This window comes from Symphalangus syndactylus, chromosome 9 (genome assembly GCF_028878055.3).
Source record: "Symphalangus syndactylus isolate Jambi chromosome 9, NHGRI_mSymSyn1-v2.1_pri, whole genome shotgun sequence".
NCBI lineage: Eukaryota > Metazoa > Chordata > Mammalia > Primates > Hylobatidae > Symphalangus > Symphalangus syndactylus.
The window spans coordinates 73,576,145-73,594,635 of NC_072431.2; the positions used below are offsets into that span (position 1 = coordinate 73,576,145).

General features: G+C 42.2%; 1 protein-coding gene across 9 annotated transcripts in view; it reads left to right on the forward strand.

Moving 5' to 3' along the window:
- The window catches only part of LOC129489856 (zinc finger protein 680), a 77,987-nt gene that overhangs the window by 3,400 nt on the left and 56,096 nt on the right, over positions 1–18,491 (forward strand). The window lies entirely within an intron of this gene.

Sequence of the window (18,491 nt, forward strand, 5' to 3'; positions counted from 1 at the left end):
TGAAAACATTAGTACCTCTTTTTGCAGGGTAAATTTGTGACAGTGAATATTTCTAGTCTATACCCTGTTATCTTGATTTCTGAGTTTTATGCTAAATTTTATGAGATGAAACTTGGTACCTCCTAGAAGTGTTTCCATATGAATAATTGTTTACTACATAATTTTTAATGGAAATAATAAAGTAATGCATTATCTAAAAGGAATACTTTTGCTTTTGTTATTGAGATGTAAAATGTAAGCATCTTCAAAAAAGTCTTCCCTGGCCAGGCACAGTGGCTCAAGCCTGTAATTCCAGCACTTTGGGAGGCCGAGGTGGGCGGATCATCTGAGGTCAGGAGTTCAAGACCATCTTGGCCAACATGGCAAAACCCCATCTCTACTAAAAAATACAAAAATTGGCTGGGCATGGTGGCTCACGCTTGTAATCTCAGCACTTTGGGAGGCTGAGGCGGGCAGATCACGAGGTCAGGAGATCGAGACCATCCTGGCCAACATGGTGAAACCCCGTCTCTACTAAAAAAAATACAAAAAATTAGCCAGGCGTGGTGGCGGGTGCCTGTAGTCCCAGCTACTCGGGAGGCTGAGGCAGGAGAATGGCATGAACCCAGGAGGTGGAGCTTGCAGTAAGCTGAGATCGTGCCACTGCACTCCAGCCTGGGTGACAGAGCGAGACTCTATCTCAAAAAAAAAAAAGAAAAAGAAAAAAATACAAAAATTAGCTGGATGTGGTGGCAGGCACCTGTAATCCCAGCTACTAGGGAGGCTGAAGCAGGGAGATTGCTTGAACCCAGGAGGTGGAGGTTGCAGTGAGCCGAGATCGTGCCACTGCACTCCAGCCTGGGTGAGAGTATGAGACTTCATCTCAAGTAAAAAAAAAATTCCTCCCCTTATATGAGCACTGTGTTCAAGTAATTTTGCTGAATGTTCAAACCGTTAGTTTCAAAAGCGAAGTGAATAACTCAGACATGAAAACTAAAGCTTGAGCCCAGTGACTCCAAGCTAAGGCTAATATTGAGCCTGCAAAAGGAGGTTATTAAAGGCCCAGCTCTTTCTGGGGAGCCGCCCCTGCAGATGTCTCAGGCTGCTCACCCTAGCCATGGAAGAAGCCTTTACACTGAGAAAAGCTACAGAGCTCTGGAAATCTGGGGACCCACAGGCAGATGCAGTTAAGGTTAAGATGGAAGGGGATTGCGAGGGTCTTACTGGAGATGAAGTTGTTATTGTTTTGAGGCAGTTTCTAGACTTTGTAAAATAAAACAGATTTATGTAAAAAAAATTAGAATTCCAAAGGAGGAAGCACCAACTATAAATCTTTAAAGATTGCAAAGTTTAGGCAGAAAAGGGCTTGCTTTCATTTTTTCTTTTTTTCAATCAATTTTGAGATTTATTTTGTTAATGTTGAGGACACACTGGGGAGAAATAAACACAAGTCGCAATAGGATCTGTGTCCTGTGCTTTTTCCAAACAATGTTTTGGGAACTTCAGTATTTAAAGAGGAAAGAGCAAGTGGGAGGGGAAGAAAAAAGGCCGGGTGGGGGAAACAACAGAGAGTGCAGGTGATGAGGCTATTGGCTACATTCCCATGAGGCTCTGATTAGCACTCAGTGAATCTATGTTTTACATGTAGAAAGAAAGGGGTCGGGGAAGTCAGTCATGCATTCCTCCCTCTCTCTCTCCCTCAGTAACTCTACATTTTATACAAGATAAAGTAACCATGTGAAATTACAGCTATCTGTTTGGGAATAAAAGGAAGCCAATCTTTGCATGACGCACTTCCCAGCTTAACTTTTGGCATAGCGAGTTCAGGGTCCCAAGAGTTTATTTTCCTTCCACATATATCTGCAAATTTTGATATTACCAAAGTCAAGAGCAAAATTTTCATTAGGAAGTTGGCAACTTCTAGGAAAGGCTTTATTCATTTCGGGGGCTGTAAGGTACATGGATGTGCTTTGGTCAGGAATAGGCCGAGGCAGACATCCGGGCCAGAGTGACTCCGCAAGTTTGGAGCACAGTCATATGAATCCACTTTTTTTTTAATTGTTTGTTTAGGTTTTTTTTGCTGTTGTTTTTGAGACAGAGTCTTGCCGTGTCACCCAGGCTGGAGTGCAGTGGTGCGATCTCAGCTCACTGCAACCTCTACCTCCTGGGTTCAAGCAATTCTCCTGCCTCAGCCTCCTGAGTAGCTGGGATTACAGGCGCCCACTACCACACGTGGCTAATTTTTTATATTTCTGGTAGAAACGGAGTTTCACCATGTTGTCCAGGCTGGTCTCAAACTCCTCACCTCAAGTGATCCACCCACCTTGGCCTCCCAAAGTGCCGGGATTACAGGCTTGAGCCACTGTGCCCAGTCAGGGAGGACTTGTTATATAATCACAGCTATGTAGCCATAATATGGGAAGGTTCATCACCTGCCTCAGAGCCACTGTTGTTTGTAAAAGGTATAACTGCCCTGGTGATGCTGTGCATACGCCTCGCATCCAAAGAGAGAGAGTGAAGTTTTTGACCCTGTAAGGGAGAGCCAGCCTTGCAGGCCAGGGAACGCAACTGCAGGCATGGGAGCGGCAGGAGTTGCAGAGCTGGAGCAGGCAGGGACAGTGTAAGAGAGCTGCTGAATAAAATCATATTTCATCTGCCTATGGCCCCCTGACTGTTCTTTCAGCTGTCTGCCACCCATCCACCCACTCTCCTGGGACCTCAGCATGGGCTGGAACCTGACTCTTGGCGTGACAGGGGCTGGTGTTAGAGTGGGTGTGCTTGCTCACTTTGATCGATCTCAGGTTGCAAAAGTACTTTTGTTTTTTCATTCAGCTTGATACATAATGTGCTTAATCAAAACGGCAGGGAGGCAAGGTGTCCACTGATTTTTCTGCAGACACCAAAACTGCTGCATCATTTAAATTGTGGGCTCAAGTCCTCAAAAGTCTCTTGTTTTCCAGGCTCTGTGCTCTCATGCTTCTGAGCCTTTTAGAGACCCTGAGGTTTTATTGTATCCTGGCATGACTGACTTAGTCCCTGCTTCTCTGCTGCATGTCACATGGGCTTAGCGAAGAGAGGTCACAGAGACCTGCAGCCCTGGGAAGCCAGTGTTTGGTGGGGGAGGCAGAAAATTCCAGTTTGATACGGGCTGGCATCCTTGCACAAAATCATGTCAATTCCTTCCTGGAAACCATCCTACTGATTTAAGAATACAATTAACCTGCCTGCTGGCCCCAGCCTCCAGTACCCACATAGTCTGGTTCCTGCCTCTCTGTCCAAATTCATTTCCCAGCGCTCTCCCTCCACCTGCTAAGCCCCTGCCACAGTGGTCTTTTTTTCTTCAAACTTGACAAGCTCATTCCCACCTAGGGCCTTTCTACTGGATGTTCCTTTTACCTGGACTGTGCATTCCCAGATTTTCTCCCCACTTAGAAATCAGCTGAAATGTCCCCTCCTCAGGCAGGGCTTCCCTGACACTCAACCAAATCACCCCCACTTTGCATGTTACTACCATGTTTTGTTTCCTTGTAATTATCCAAGCTTTGTTTGTTGTCTCCTCTCTCTAGTACATATGCTTCTTTAGGTTGGGAGCTCTGTCTGGTTTATCACCATAGCCCTAGTGTACTTTTTGGCACATAGGAGATGCGCAGTGAGTAATTGCTGAATGAAACAGTCACTGAGATGAGGGAGTGTGTCAGGAGAACGGTGCAGATGGCAGACCTGTCTCAGACTGTTTCTGTGGGGAAGCAGGCCCCAGCCAGAGGCTGCTGGATGTAAGGAGCAGGGAGAAAGCTGGAGAGATCCAGGCTTAGGTAAAGGATCTGACCCACTGCCGGGGGCTGGAAATAGTGTCTACATATTTCTACACAGAAAGTCCTGTAGGATTTTCTGTGATAATGGCAATGTTCTATGTCTGCACTGTCCAATAAAGTTACTTTTGGCTACTGACCTGCACTTGAACGTAGCTGGAGCAACTAGGGAACTGATTTAAATTAGATTTATGGGAAATTGAATTTATTTAACTAATGCACATTTAAACAGCCACATGAGACTAGAGACTACTGTTGAACAATGCAGCACCAGACACACTGACCTGGGACCCCTAAAGCCCCTCCATTTTGAGTTGTCAGCTTCTAAGTGCTGGAAACTGGGTAGAACTCAAGAAGCAGCAGTGGAGGCTCCACCCAGAAGGCCCTGGCTGCTCTGAGCATCCTGAGTGGTAGCCCCGGTATGCTGATCGGAATGATGGCTCCAGCAGCAGCCCCCATTACCTTCCAGGGCCTCAGGACAAGGCCTTTCTTTCATAGGGAGGAGGAAACAACATTAAAAGAAGGTGGTGGGGGGCCTGGGCGCGATGGCTCACGCCTGTGATCCCAGCACTTTGGGAGGCCAAGGTGGGTGGATCACGAGGTCAGGAGATCTAGACCATCCTGGCTACCATGGTGAAACCCCGTCTCTACTAAAAATACAAAAAAAAAAAAAAAAAAAAAAATTAGCCGGGCGTGGTGGTGGGCACCTGTAGTCCCAGCTACTCGGGAGGCTGAGGCAGGAGAATGGCGTGAACCCAGGAGGTGGAGCTTGCAGTGAGCCAAGATAGCGCCACTGCACTCCACGCTGGGTGACAGAGCGAGACTCCATCTCAAAAAAAAAAAAAAATGTGGGAGGGGAATGGCAAATTGAAGGACAAAAAATTCAATCTAGATGAGAGAATTGTTTTACCCTGAAGTCAGCATGTTCTTAGGAGGGACATAAAATGGGGTTCTGTGTTGGCTTAGACTGAAGGTAGCTCAATGTTCAGGAGCCTGTGGGAAGGAGAGAAACTTAAGTTTGATTAAAAAGTATTTTATTTTGAAAACTGAAGGCAAATTCAGTTAATTTTTTATAACGAAAAAAATATGCGGAGTCTGCTTCTGGCTATGTGTCAGGTAAGAAAAGAGAGCACCCACCATCTAAGTCATAATGGGAAGGGTGTTTCTTTTCATAAACTGTTCCTGGAGAATCCAAAGGATAAAGAATTTTTTTTTTTTTTTTTTTTTTGAGATGGAGTCTCACTCTGTCACCCAGGCTGGAGTGCAGTGGCATGATCTCGGCTCACTGCAAGCTCCGCCTCCCGGGTTCACACCATTCTGCCTCAGCCTCCTGAGTAGCTGGGACTACAGGCGCCCGCCACCGTGCCTGGCTGATTTTTTTGTATTTTTAGTAGAGAGGGGGTTTCACCGTGTTAGCCAGGATGGTCTCAATCTCCTGACCTCATGATCCACCCACCTCGGCCTCCCAAAGTGCTGGGATTACCGGCATGAGCCACCGGGCCCGGCCAAGAATTTTATTTTATTTTATTTTATATATATATTTTTTTGAGATGGAGTCTCGCTCTGTCGCCCAGGCTGGAGTGCAGTGGCGCAATCTCGGCTCACTGCAAGCTCTGCCTCCCGGGTTCACGCCATTCTCCTGCCTCAGCCTCTCCGAGTAGCTGGGACTACAGGCGCCCGCCACCACGCCCGGCTAATTTTTTTGTATTTTTAGTAGAGACGGGGTTTCACCGTGGTCTTGATCTCCTGACCTCGTGATCCACCCGCCTCGGCCTCCCAAAGTGCTGGGATTACAAGCGTGAGCCACCGTGCCCGGCCAAGAATTTTATTAATCACAGCTTTTTACCAGGATTATCTATGTGCTTCATCTTTCCCCACCTTTATTCTTTGTTGTCCTGTACCTTTCGTCCATTGACTTTTTTGGGTCTTTTGGTTTTCCTGGGTTGTATCTTTTATAATAAACTGGTCAACATAACTATAGTGTTTTGTTTAGTTTTGTGAGTAGCTCTATCAGATTATATAATTGGAGGGAGTTTATAAGAGTTTACAATTTTTAAACAGTAGGTCAGAAGCATAGATGGACCCATGAGGTTTGTGACTGGCATCTGTAATGAGGACAGTGTTGTGGGACTGAGCCCTGAATCAGGGTCTGTGCTGACTCTAGATGGTGTCAGAATTCAAATGTTAGACAATTAGTTGGTGTTGGAGAATTGCTTGGTGTTCAGCAAATACAGATTTGGTGCCAGAAGGAAAGTATCACAGAGGGCTGGCCTAGAATGGAACTCTGGGTGTCTGGAAATGAGAAGCTCTGCTCTCCTGTACACAGGCTGTCACACTGTGCCATTGTCCTAGGATTCCAGGTCTCCTCTCAGGGTGAGAGAGGACTGAAAACTTACAGGAAATTAGCTCTGATAACAGACCCCCTTTTCCCACAGCTGCCACCCCAGGATTCCCACCCACTCACAAACATACCCAGAAATTGATGTGTCCACACTCCTCCCAGGACTAGGCACCACCATCAGGAATTTCACCACAGCATTTTTGATCCTAGTATTTTTTTTTTGTCAAAAATCCACAAAAGTGTTTACAGTCTCCTGCATATTCCCACCCCCAGATACTGACTCTGCAGCAGCAACCTGCTTCCTCCACCAACCAGCGGTGCTGTACCTGTTCATAATCTCATCTGCCTGCCCCGACACAGAAATAAACGAGTACAGCCCCACCTGGGCCACTATCTGTAGGACAAACTAGTCCTTCCACCTACATTGCACTCTCCTCCACCCATGGATTTTATTCCTTTTAACTTTTATTTTTGTTTCAGAGTCGGGGTATACGTGAGAGTTGTTATATAAGCAAAACTGTGGCATGGGGGTTTGGTACAGATTATTTTGTTAATGAGGTACTATGCATAGCATAAACAGGTATTTTTTCTAGTCCTTTCTGTCCTCCCACCCACCACCCTCAACTAGGCCTGTATGTTTTTCCTCCCTTTGTCCTCCGCCTCCCGGGTTCAAGCAATTCTCCTGCCTCAGCCTCCTAACTGGAACTACAGGTGCATGCAACCACGGCCGGCTAATTTTTGTATTCTTAGTAGAGACGGGTTTCACCACGTTGGCCAGGCTGGTCTCAAACTCCTGACCTCAAGTGATCTGCCTGCCTCAGCCTCCCAAAGTGCTGGGATTGCAGGCATGAGCCATTACACCCGGCCTTTTTTGGTAAATTTTTTTTTTTTTTTTGAGACGGACTCTTGCTCTGTCACCCAGGCTGGAGTGCAGTGGCACGATCTTGGCTCACTGCAACCTCTGCCTCCCGGATTCAAGCGATTCTCCAGCCTCAGCCTCCTGAGTAGCTGGGATTACAGGTGCGTGCCAACACACCTGGCTACTTTTTGTATTTTTAGTAGAGACGGGGTTTCACCATGTTGGTCAGGCTGGTCTCGAATTCCTGACCTTGTGATCTGCCTGCCTCAGCTTCCCAAAGTGCTGGGATTACAGGTATGAACCACTGCGCCTGGCCTTATGGTAATTTTTTTTTTTTTTTTTTGAGACGGAGCCTCGCTCTGTCGCCCAGTCTGGAGTGCAGTGGCGCGATCTTGGCTCACAGCAAGCTCCGCCTCCCAGGTTCACACCATTCTCCTGCCTCAGCCTCCGGAGTAGCTGGGACTACAGGTGACTGCCACTATGCCTGGCTAATGTTTTTGTATTTTTAGTGGAGACGGGGTTTCACCGTGTTTGCCAGGATGGTCTGGATCTCCTGACCTCGTGATCCACCCGCCTTGGCCTCCCAAAGTGCTGGGATTACAGGCGTAAGCCACTGCACCCAGCCCGCCTTATGGTAAAAATTTTAAAATTCCTTACAAATTTTGAATAATAGAACTTTGTCAGAAGCATATTTTACAAATATTTTCTTTTTATTGTGTAGGTTGTTTGTTTACTCTATTGATAGTTTGCTTTGCTGTGAAGAAGCTCTTTAGTTTCTTTAGGTCCCATTTTTTATCAAGTTTTGCTTTTGTTACAATTGCTTTTGGTATCTTCATCATAAAATCTTTGCCAGTTCCTGTGTCAATAATATTTTCTTTATCCAATTGACATAGGTATTTTTTAGATTTTCTTTCAGGGTTTTTTACAATTTTATGTTCTACATTTAGGTCTTTTTTTTTTTTTTTTTTTTTTGAGATGGAGTCTTGCTCTGTCGCCCAGGCTGGAGTGCAGTGGCGCGATCTCCGCTCACTGCAAGCTCCGCCTCCCGGGTTCACGCCATTCTCCTGCCTCAGCCTCCCAAGTAGCTGGGACTACAGGCGCCCACCACCATGCCCGGCTAATTTTTTTGTATTTTTAGTAGAGACGGGGTTTCACTGTGTTAGCCAGGATGGTCTCGATCTCCTGACCTTGTGATCCGCCCGCCTGGGCCTCCCAAAGTGCTGGGATTACAGGCGTGAGCCACCGCGCCTGGCTACATTTAGGTCTTTAATCACCCGGAGTTGATTTTTTTTATATGGTGTAAGGAAAGCATCCAGTTTCAGTCTTTTACATAGTGCTAGCTGGTTATTCCAGCACCATTTATTAAATAGGGAATTCTTCCTGCATTGCTCTTGTGAGCTTTGTAGAAGATCAGATGGTTGTAGGTGTGTGGCATGATTTCTGGGCTTCTATTCTGTTTCATTGTTCTATAGTCTGTGTTTGTACCAGTATCATGCTGCTTTGGTTACTGTACCTCTGTTGTATAGTTTGAAGTCAGGTAATGTAATGCCACCTGCTTTGTTCTTTTTGCTTATGATTGCCTTGGCTATTCAGGTTTTTTTTTTTTTTTTTCAGTTTCATATAAATTTTAAAATACTTTTTTTAGTTCTGTGAAGAATGTTTTTGGTAGTTTGATAGAAATAGCATTCTGTAAATTTCATTTGGCAGTATGGCCATTTTGATGATATCAATCTTTTCTATCCATGAGCATAAAATGGGTGCCCATTGGCTTGTGTCATCTTTGATTTCTTTAAGAAGCATTTTGTAGTTTTTGTTATAGAGATTTTTCACCTCCCTGATTAGCTGTATTCCTAGACATTTTATTGTTTTTGTTGTTATTGTGAATGGGATTTTTTTTATTTGGCCTTAGGTTGAATGTTGTTGATGTTCAGAGATGTTACTGATTTTTGTACACTTATTTTGTATCCTGAAACTTCTATTTTCTAGTTTGTGTGCATAGATTTTCTAGTTCATGTGCATAGAAGTGTTCATAGTAGACTTCAATAGTTATTTGTATTTCTGTGGGGTCAGTGGTAGTCATTTCTAATTGTGTTTATTTGGACCTTCTCTTATTTCTTTATTATTGTACCTAGTGGTTTGTTTATCTTATTTATTTATTTATTTTTTCACAAAGGTTTAACTCCTGGAATTTTTGGTCTCGTATGTTTTTTTCTGTTTAAATCTTCAGATCTGATTTTGGTTATTTCTTGTCTTTTGCTAGCTTAGGGGTTGGTTTGCTCTTGCTTTCTCTCATTCTTTTATTCATGATGTTAGGTTGTTAAATTGAGATCTTTCTAACTTTTGGGTGTGAGCTTTTAGTGGTATAAATTTCTCCTTAACACTGCCTTAGCTGTGTTGCAGAGATTCTGGTATGTTGTATCTTTGTTCTCATTTTTTGCAATGAACTTGATTTCTGCTTTAATTTTATTATTTACTCAAAAGTCACTCAGGCTCAGGTGGCATAATTTCCATGTATTTATATCATTTCAAGTGTTTTTTTTTTTTGGTATTGAATTATATTTTTATCAAGCTGTGCTGTGTGTGTGTGGTTGGTGTAATTTTGGAATTTGCTGAGGGTTGTTTTATTTCTGATTGTGTGGTCAGTTTTAGAGTATGTGCCACATGGTAATGAGAAGAATGTATAGCATGTTGTTTTTAGATTAAGAGTTTTGTAGGACTATTTGTCCAAGTGTTGAGTTTAGGTCCTGAGATCTTTGTAAATTTTCTGCCCTAATAATCTAACAGGGTCTGTGGGGTGTTGTAGTCTCCCACTATTATTGTGTCAGAATCTAAGTCTCTTCATAGGTCTCTGAGAACTTACTTTATTCATGTACATCCGTAGATTTTTTTTATAACACCTTTCTGTATTCTGCTTTTTCTCTCTGTAAACATTCTTTCAAGTGCACACAGTGTGCCCAAGGCCACTCCTTAGATGCCTGAATCCAGTGTCTACTGAAATTCAGATATCCAAGAGTTCAAGAGCATGTCTAAAGACTTGGCTGTTATAGGAGAAAATAAAAATAAGAAGCTGTATTCTCCTACCTGAAAATAAGGAAGGCTATTATCCTCATCTCTTTTTTCTTAAAGCATTTGAATTATATATACTTTTTTTCTCTGCTTTATTGAAATATATGTAAATCATATTAATCTAGGTGTAGCTAAATAAACGGTTCAGTATATAACAGTGGAGTTGGAGTTGAACCTTGGTTTCTATTTATTACTTCAGAACAATTAGCATTGTCACATGAAGCATTTGTAGACAACCTACAATCGTATACTTTTTTTTTTTTTTTTTTTTGAGATAGAGTGTTACTTTGTCCTCCAGGCTGGAGTGCAGTGGCGCAGTCTCAGCTCACTGCAACTCCATTTCCCAGGTTCAAGCAATTCTCCTGCCTCATCCTCCCGAGTAGCTGGGACTATAGGCATGTGCTACCACACCTGGCTAATTTTTGTATTTTTAGTAGAGACAGGATTTTGCCATGTTGGCCAGGCTGGTCTTGAACTCCTGACCTCAGGTGATCTGCCCATCTCGACCTCCCAAAGTGCTGGGATTACTGGCATGAGCCACCATGCCTGGTCAACATTCATATAAATTAAAGAGGATTTTCTACAATAATATAAATATAAGACCACGATATTTACTTTGAACAAAACCCTTAGTCATTTTAATATTGTTATTTCTACTCTTTAAATATAAAGTGTTTTAACTGAATTATGGTTAAAAAAATTTTCACAAATCCTACATACATTATGACCAGTACATTAAAACTATTTATATTTAGATACTTATCTCTAATATCCAAATAAAACTTATTACCAAATTGTTACAGTAGATACTAGTCTTACATACTTATTACCTTATCCAGTAGGGATAACTATAAGTAAGCATGATTTTATTGTCTTTCATTCAAGTTAGAATGCTGCTATTAAAGGACAAATAAACACAAATGATGTGACCACCAAAAAACTGTAATAGCTCTCCTCTTAGCTGTGTTGCAAGCTCAAATATATTCCACTATATAAACAAAATCAGATTCTAATTTTTCATCAAAAAGTGCTGGTGGTGACCGGGAACAGTGGCTTATGCCTGTAATCACAGCACTTAGGGAGGCCAACGCGGGTGGATCACTTGAGGTCAGGAGTTCAAGACCAGAATGGCCAACATAGTGAAACCTGTCTCTACTAAAAATACAAAAATTAGCCGGGTATGGTGGCAGGTGCCTGTAATTCCAGCTACTCTGGAGGCTGAGGCAGGAGAATTGCTTTAACCTGGGAGGCGGAGGTTGCAGTGAGCTGAGATCATGCCACTGCACTCTAGCCTGAGTGACAGAACGAGACTCTATCTCAGAAAAAAAAAGTGCTGGTGGATGTAGTCTGATGTATTCCAATGGAATCCCCCTTTCAATGGCTAAAAGATGAGAGAGTAGCAGAGATGGATGAATCTTATAAAATTCTGCTGAGAATATGCTCCCTTCTTCATAATGCTCATGTTTCTCATGCTGAGAGTAGCTGTATAATTTGGGTATTTAGAGAGAAATATTTTATAGGGAAATATTTTCTGGCTGACTTCATCAATCTTACATGTAATCTGAGTTTTTTCTCAAGATACATTTAACTTATTTTTTCTCTCAATATAATCTTTCTGAGACTGAGAACTGTTTTTCTCTCCAATGCTTTGAGTGTCTGTTTCAGAAGCCATTTTAGCATTTCACAGTGTCCGTGAATGAGGTGGGCTGTCACAATGGAACTCTTGGAGCTATCTCTTTACAGACTCATGCTGGAAATCCAGCAGAACATTTTCCATGTCACCATTATAAATAGAAACTGAGCCTAAAACACTGTTCCCGTTCTCATTATTGTGAAGGTGCATTCCTACCCAGGAGGCCTGCAGGCTCTCCTCCTGCAGCTCAGGCTTCACTCTCTGATGTGGCGCTGGAGTGCTGCTGGGGCAATTGGGGTTTATGTGAGATGTGACCTGCTGGCTGTTCACCCTGAATTGTGGGCTGTACCTCAGTGGCAGAGGGTAGGGGTCAAGAGAAAACTCCAGCCACCAGGAGAAGGCAAGCAGAAGTGCTGTAGTCCAGTGCTCGGGGAGTAGAGAGCCATTGCTTCAAAATGTAAATAGCCAAAATGATAGCACCCTATTCAAATGTTGCTGTAGGAGACTGAGAGCCTACCTTTAGCAGGCACCTGGTTTTATATTGCAAAACTGCCCTCTGTCATGAAGATCTTAAAAGTTTATTTTGTAATTATATATAACAAAACATACACGGATGGCCTCCCCAATTACCAGGTGAATTTAGAATGAACTATGCATGACATGGTGCTGTAAGTTTTTCTACTCGTGGGCTAATTATGGTGACCATCTTTCTGTCTTTGCAATCTGTGAAGCAGATTGACCTTGATGCATGTCAAATTCTGGTTTAATTGTGTAATATAACAGTTTTATTTCTGTTTAGTCGTTGTGGAGTTGCTCTAGGGCTGGAGAAAATTTGTCTTTTAATTATATTTCCCAAGAACTGTCTAGAATTACCAGACACGACATAAACATATAAGTGCCAACCAAGCTTTACTCTAGAGGGGACTTTCCCTCTCAGACTTCCGGTCAGCTCACAATTGTGCTGCAAAATGCATACTCTCCCCTAAATATGCAGGCAGAATTGTTTCTCTGCTTGTTTGATAATCTGAAGTCCTCTATAGTCACTTTTAAAGAGGTTAGACCAAATTTCACAGGGCAGCAATCAACCATTTTACCTCTTTCAGTGACTCTTGTATCTTCAGACCTGAAACTGATTCAGAGACCGTGAGGCTCACAAACTTAGAGTAACATGTGTGCATTGAGTAGAAATGAGAATCTCTGCTTTCTCTTTCCTCGTATTGCTAAAATGTCCACAAATCTGCAGGTGACACCTGCTATTACTACATTTATTCAGGACCTAAATCTGCAGCTCCAAATTCTGAATCGGGATCTTGAGATTTTGGGGAAAAATAAAACATTTTATCTGAGAAATGCATGTCCATTGAGTTATAAGACTCAGACATTAAAATGAGACCACAATTATGTCTTTCTTCCTTCTTTTAGCTATTGATTTATCTCTTAAAACTGCTTACTATAGCCATAAGTAGCTATAAATTAAACTAATAATTCCACACTGGACACTATAACCCACACCCTATAGCTTAACAATATATAGCCAATTAGTAATCGATTTTATTTTTGTAAATAAATAAGAATTTCTAACCACTTTATATCAGTCCACTCTCTGTCCCTCTATTTTTGCCTTTACAAATCCACTTGTAACTGCTGCTAATCAAAGTGTAAATTTTTGACAATTTGAATCTTTGCTCTCAAGTTAACAGTCCTCAAGCTTGACCCAAATAAACTGTCTACTTATATTCATGTTGCCTCAGTTTTTTTTTTTTTTTTTTTTTTTTGAGAGGGAGTCTTGTTCTTGTTGCCCAGGCTGGAGTGCGATGGTGCGATCTCTGCTCACTGTAACCTCTGCCTCCCGGGCTCAACCGATTCTCCTGCCTTAGCCTCACAAGTATCTGGGATTACAGGCACGTGCCACCACACCCAGCTGATTTTTTTTGCATTGTAAGTAGAGACGGGTTTTCACTGTGTTGGCCAGGCTGGTCTCAAACTCCTGACCTCAGGTGATCTACCTGCCTCGGCCTCTCAAGTGCTAGGATTACAGGTGTGAGCCACTGTGCCCAGTGTCTCAGTTTTTTTTTTTTTTTTAGGTAGACATATCATTTAGAATGTGCTAGAGCAGCCTCTTTAAGGGGATCTCTCCTTTGGTTGTACCCCATTTGCTGTAACACCCAAGAATGCAGAGCTAGGTTGATCCCACCTAGAATCTGCACATAAGGTTTGGCCTCTGCTTGGGATTTGCAATACAGGGCCAGACTTAGGATTGAGAATGTACAGAAAACCAACAGGAGGCATGTTCTGCATTGTGAGATGTCAACATAGACATCTTAAAGTTCCCTTTTGAGAGTATGGCTTATTGAGCTTTTCAGATCTTGTTCAGTGACCTGCTACAGTTATGTGAGAGGCACCAGGTGTACATAGAATCTCATGGGAGAATCCGTAAGTGTAAACAAGCATCTTAGGAGTGAGAGATCAAGGCCACAGAGTATCCAGAGTCATGACCATGGCTATATTTACCTGTAAAATGTGGTACTGGAGTATTCTTGCCCTTCCTCTTACCCAAAAGCTAGCTCATCAGGACAGGTGATCCAAATTCTGGAGCCCCACCAGGGCAGTTTCATTGTTTTTTTTTTTTTTTTTTTTTTTTTGAGGCAGAGTCTCACTCTATTGCCCAGGCTGGAGTGCAATGGCGTGATCTCAGCTCACTGCAACCTCTGCCTCCCTGGTTCAAGTGATTCTCTTGCCTCAGCCTCCTGAGTAGCTAGGATTACAGGCACATGCCACCACGCCAGGCTAATTTTTGTATTTTTAGTAGAGACGGGGTTTCACCATTTTGGCCAGGCTGGTCTCAAACTCCTGACCTCGTGATCCGCCCACCTCAGCCTCCCAAAGTGCTTGGATTACAAGCATGAGCCACTGCGCCCGGCCAGTTTCAGTTTTTATATAGGATTACCCTGAGTCTCTCCTGCCTGGCACATCATCGGATCATCAGCCCAGGGACATTGGGAACCCTCTCACAATCACCTAGGCATCTTTGAGACATTTGAGGTTGTCCAGAGCAGAACTGTGTCAGGCTGACAAGAGTGGTTAATTATGCTTCTGTCTCAGTGTAAGAGAAATGAGTCAGTCTGCATTTGTTCCTCCCCTCATACAAGAGATGTCTTGGCTGGTACCCAGATGAGAGTTTCTCAAGTTTCCTGGTGCTTGGGTGTAAAATAAGGAAAGGGTCTGGAGACTCAAATAGATAAACTAATTGCTTCCATTTTATATGGCCATTAGAAAATAGTTGAAGCAGTCAGAGTTCCTACCATGCAGGAACTTTAAGTCTAGACTAGTAACTGGATAAATGGTTGAAGCATTATATGGTTGGTACAATGTATAGATGTGTGGAAAAAAAAACTTGGCCTTTACTTTGGCCACTTTCTTTATATTGTTGTGACTTCTGATGTCATCACCTGAAGGGATATTTATGAACAGAAGAGTTGTTATGGTTTGTATTCTTTTTTACTTTCCTACTAATACATATTTATGTTCTAATAAATTACCCTAGAAAACCTTAAGGAATTTGTTTAAATTACTTATTAGTATACATTATAAAATTGACATGGCAGTGGCTAAAAGAAATTAGAGTTACACAAACTCTGTAATGTAAGTTTCTCTTAGGTAAGCTTAGAAAAATCAGAACTGGAAATACCTCAGTGGTGTACAGAGCAGAATTCTACATAGAGTCCACTCCCTGCCCCAGTTCTGCTAAGATTCACTGTTTTTGGAGGCCTTATTTAGGTCTGACCCCACTGTGGAGTCTTGCCTCACCAAACTGATTAGAAGAAATTAGTTTTGGCTGGTGAGTCCTGCAGCCTTTTTAGAAATGGTGCCCATAATTCTTTAAAACTCAGAAGCAGATAAATGGGAAAAATATTTATTTTAGGGCCTTAATTTTTAATTTTTATCAAAACCAGTACTTGCTGAAATGTTCCATGTAGCAACTTGTTTTCTATTACTGCAGATTTAGTAGTTGCTCCATAAGCCACAAAAAAGTAAATATAAACACAATAAAAATTTTTCTAAATTACATTAAGCTTTTCTGTATCCCTCTCATCTGTCTATATTTAGCTTTTATTTTATATATCTTCAAGAAAAAAATCAATGACAGAGAAACAGAAGAAATAAAAATTCTGGGCTCTTTATCCTGAGATTTATTGAACACCTCGTACCAACTCCCAGGGTGTTATGAGGATTAAATCAAATAATGTATTTTTCCCAGCACAATGCTTTGTAACACTTGAGGACATAGCACCTGCTTAATAAACGTTATGCTAGTACATGTGTACATGTTGTTTTCCAAATGCAGGCTCATTCAAACATTGCTCCCTTTTGTTTCCTCTGTAAACTTTAAAGGACCAGCAAAGAATATGATACTTGAGGATGGAGATTGGTTGTCTTTATTTGTGTTGTGACAAGACTGCTGAGTTTAAGGGAGTCTGTGCTGTGCCTGCTTTCTCCAACTAATGCTAATAATGAGCCCAGGAAGAACAACATCAGCATTGACAGAGGATTTGTTTAAAACACTCATTCACGGACCCTTTACAAACCTGTAGAATCACATTACATAGAGTGAGACCAAAATTATCAAGTGATTTACAAGCTCATTAAAGCTTGAGAGGCAATGCTTAGCTAAGTGGTTATCAGCCCAGGCTTCTAATTAGGATTACATGGCCAGTTTAAAAAATCTTACTTGTGTCCTTTCCACAGGTTCTATTAATTGTTCTTGGTGGAAGCATCCATATTGTTTTAAGTAAGGGCCTCATGTGACTCTTAAAATGAGGACAGAGTCAAGTATGAGGGGTTCAGGATACATTCATGAGAGTTAAGTTCCACCTGTGCATTGAAGGTTGGTCACACGGCCTGTTCTCTTCGGGTTTGGTAGAGACAGGTCAGTGTGGCCCCTATTGCCATTATTGTAGGAGAAATTGCTGGTGTCTGTGCCCCGGGAGGGCACCTGAGAACAGGAAAAGAGAAACATATATATATTTAAGAGACGGAGTCTCACTGTGTTGCCCAAACTGGAGTGCAGTGGCACTATCTCGGCTCACTGCAACCTCTGCCTTCCAGGTTCTAGCAATTCTCCTGCCTCAGCCTCCTGAATAGCTGGGATTACAGGCTCATGCTGCCATGCCTGGCTAATTTTTTTGAATTTTAGTAGAGATAGGGTTTCACCGTGTTGCCCAGGCTGGTCTCGAACTCCTGAGCTCAGGCAATCCACCTGCCTCGGCCTCCCAGTATGCTAGGATTACTGGCCTGAGCCACTGTGCCTGGCCGAGAAACTTACATTTTTATCTTCACGGAGCGTCTCATTGTTCCTGAGTCTCTTCTTGTATAAACGACAGAAGTGGGTGGACTTTTTCTCCAGGTTTTGGTTTTTCTGCCTGTGGGTGTGGTGGTAGCAGGTAAACAGGGGGTGCTGACACCTTTAGAGGCATATTCTCAAGATACAAGTGTAATTTGTCCAGAGAATCTCATCTGAGAAGGAATTCCAAAAAAGGAGAAAGAGGAAGAATTGGTTCTTTTTTTTACTTAAACCTGTCTCAGATCAAGAGCTGTGTCCGCTCTTCCTCCTGGAATGCCATGTGTTTAGTACTTGCAAACCTTTACTTCTCTACTCGATCTTTTCCTCCCTAATGAGCTAGTTTCAATTACTTTAAAAATTCATTATAATAGTCAAGGGTCTCTGAAAAATATTTTTCCTGTGTACCAGAGCCTTCTTTGCATTCTCTGCATCATGGTTTCTTATGTGCCATGCAGAATTCTCATTATGAATTTATAATCTACAATATTAAAAATATTTCCTTTGTAGCTGTTGAATTATGGGAACGTGTGGATACTCAAGATTTCTATTGGGGAAAAGCTGGGGTCCTTAGTAAAGAAAAAGAACATGTAATGTTGAGGATCCATCTGTGTTCTCCATTAGCTCTATACAGAAAAGGATCAAGAAAATGCTTATTTAAACAGAATGTCATTTATCACCCATAAAGTTCTGAAAAAAATTTTAGGAGATTCCTGCTCTTTGGGTGCTGAAGAAAGACTACTTAAAATCACTATTTAGTAGTACAGTAAATAGGAGATACCTGTATTTTGAACTTTGTATAAAATTGATGTTTCTTTATGGTTAAATTTAGATTATAATTTACTTTTGGGGGGCAGTATTCCAGCAGTGATGCTGTGTTCTTTGTGCATCAGCACATCATAAAAATTTGTTCCTAGTGCAGTTGATGTTAATGATTCACTTGGCTAAAGAGCTCTCTGACAAGTTTTTTTTATAGAGTTAATTACTTTTCATTAGTATCTTTATGCAGCTGATGTTCATAAATTATCACATTTGATTTGGCAGCTGCCTTTTTTCCTTAGGTTTTATTCGCATATATGTCTTTGGAACATGAAGGCTCTTGACTTTATTTACAAAAAACTGGGAAAAACACAGATTCTTTTTTTTTTTTTTTGAGATGGAGTCTCGCTCTGTTGCCCAGGCTGAAATGCACTGGCGCAATCTCAGTTCACTGCAACCTCCACCTCCCAGGTTCAAGCGATTCTCCCACCTCAGCCTCCCAAGTAGCTGGAATTACAGACGCACATCATCGTGCCTGGCTAATTTTTGTATTTTTTTTAGTAGAGATGGGGTTTTGCCATGTTGGCCAGGCTAGTTTCGAACTCGTGACTTCGGGTGATCCGCCTCCCTCGGCCTCCCAAAGTGCTGGGATTACAGGCGTGAGCCTCCGTGCCTGGCCAACACAGGGTCTTTCACTGAGTGGTTGT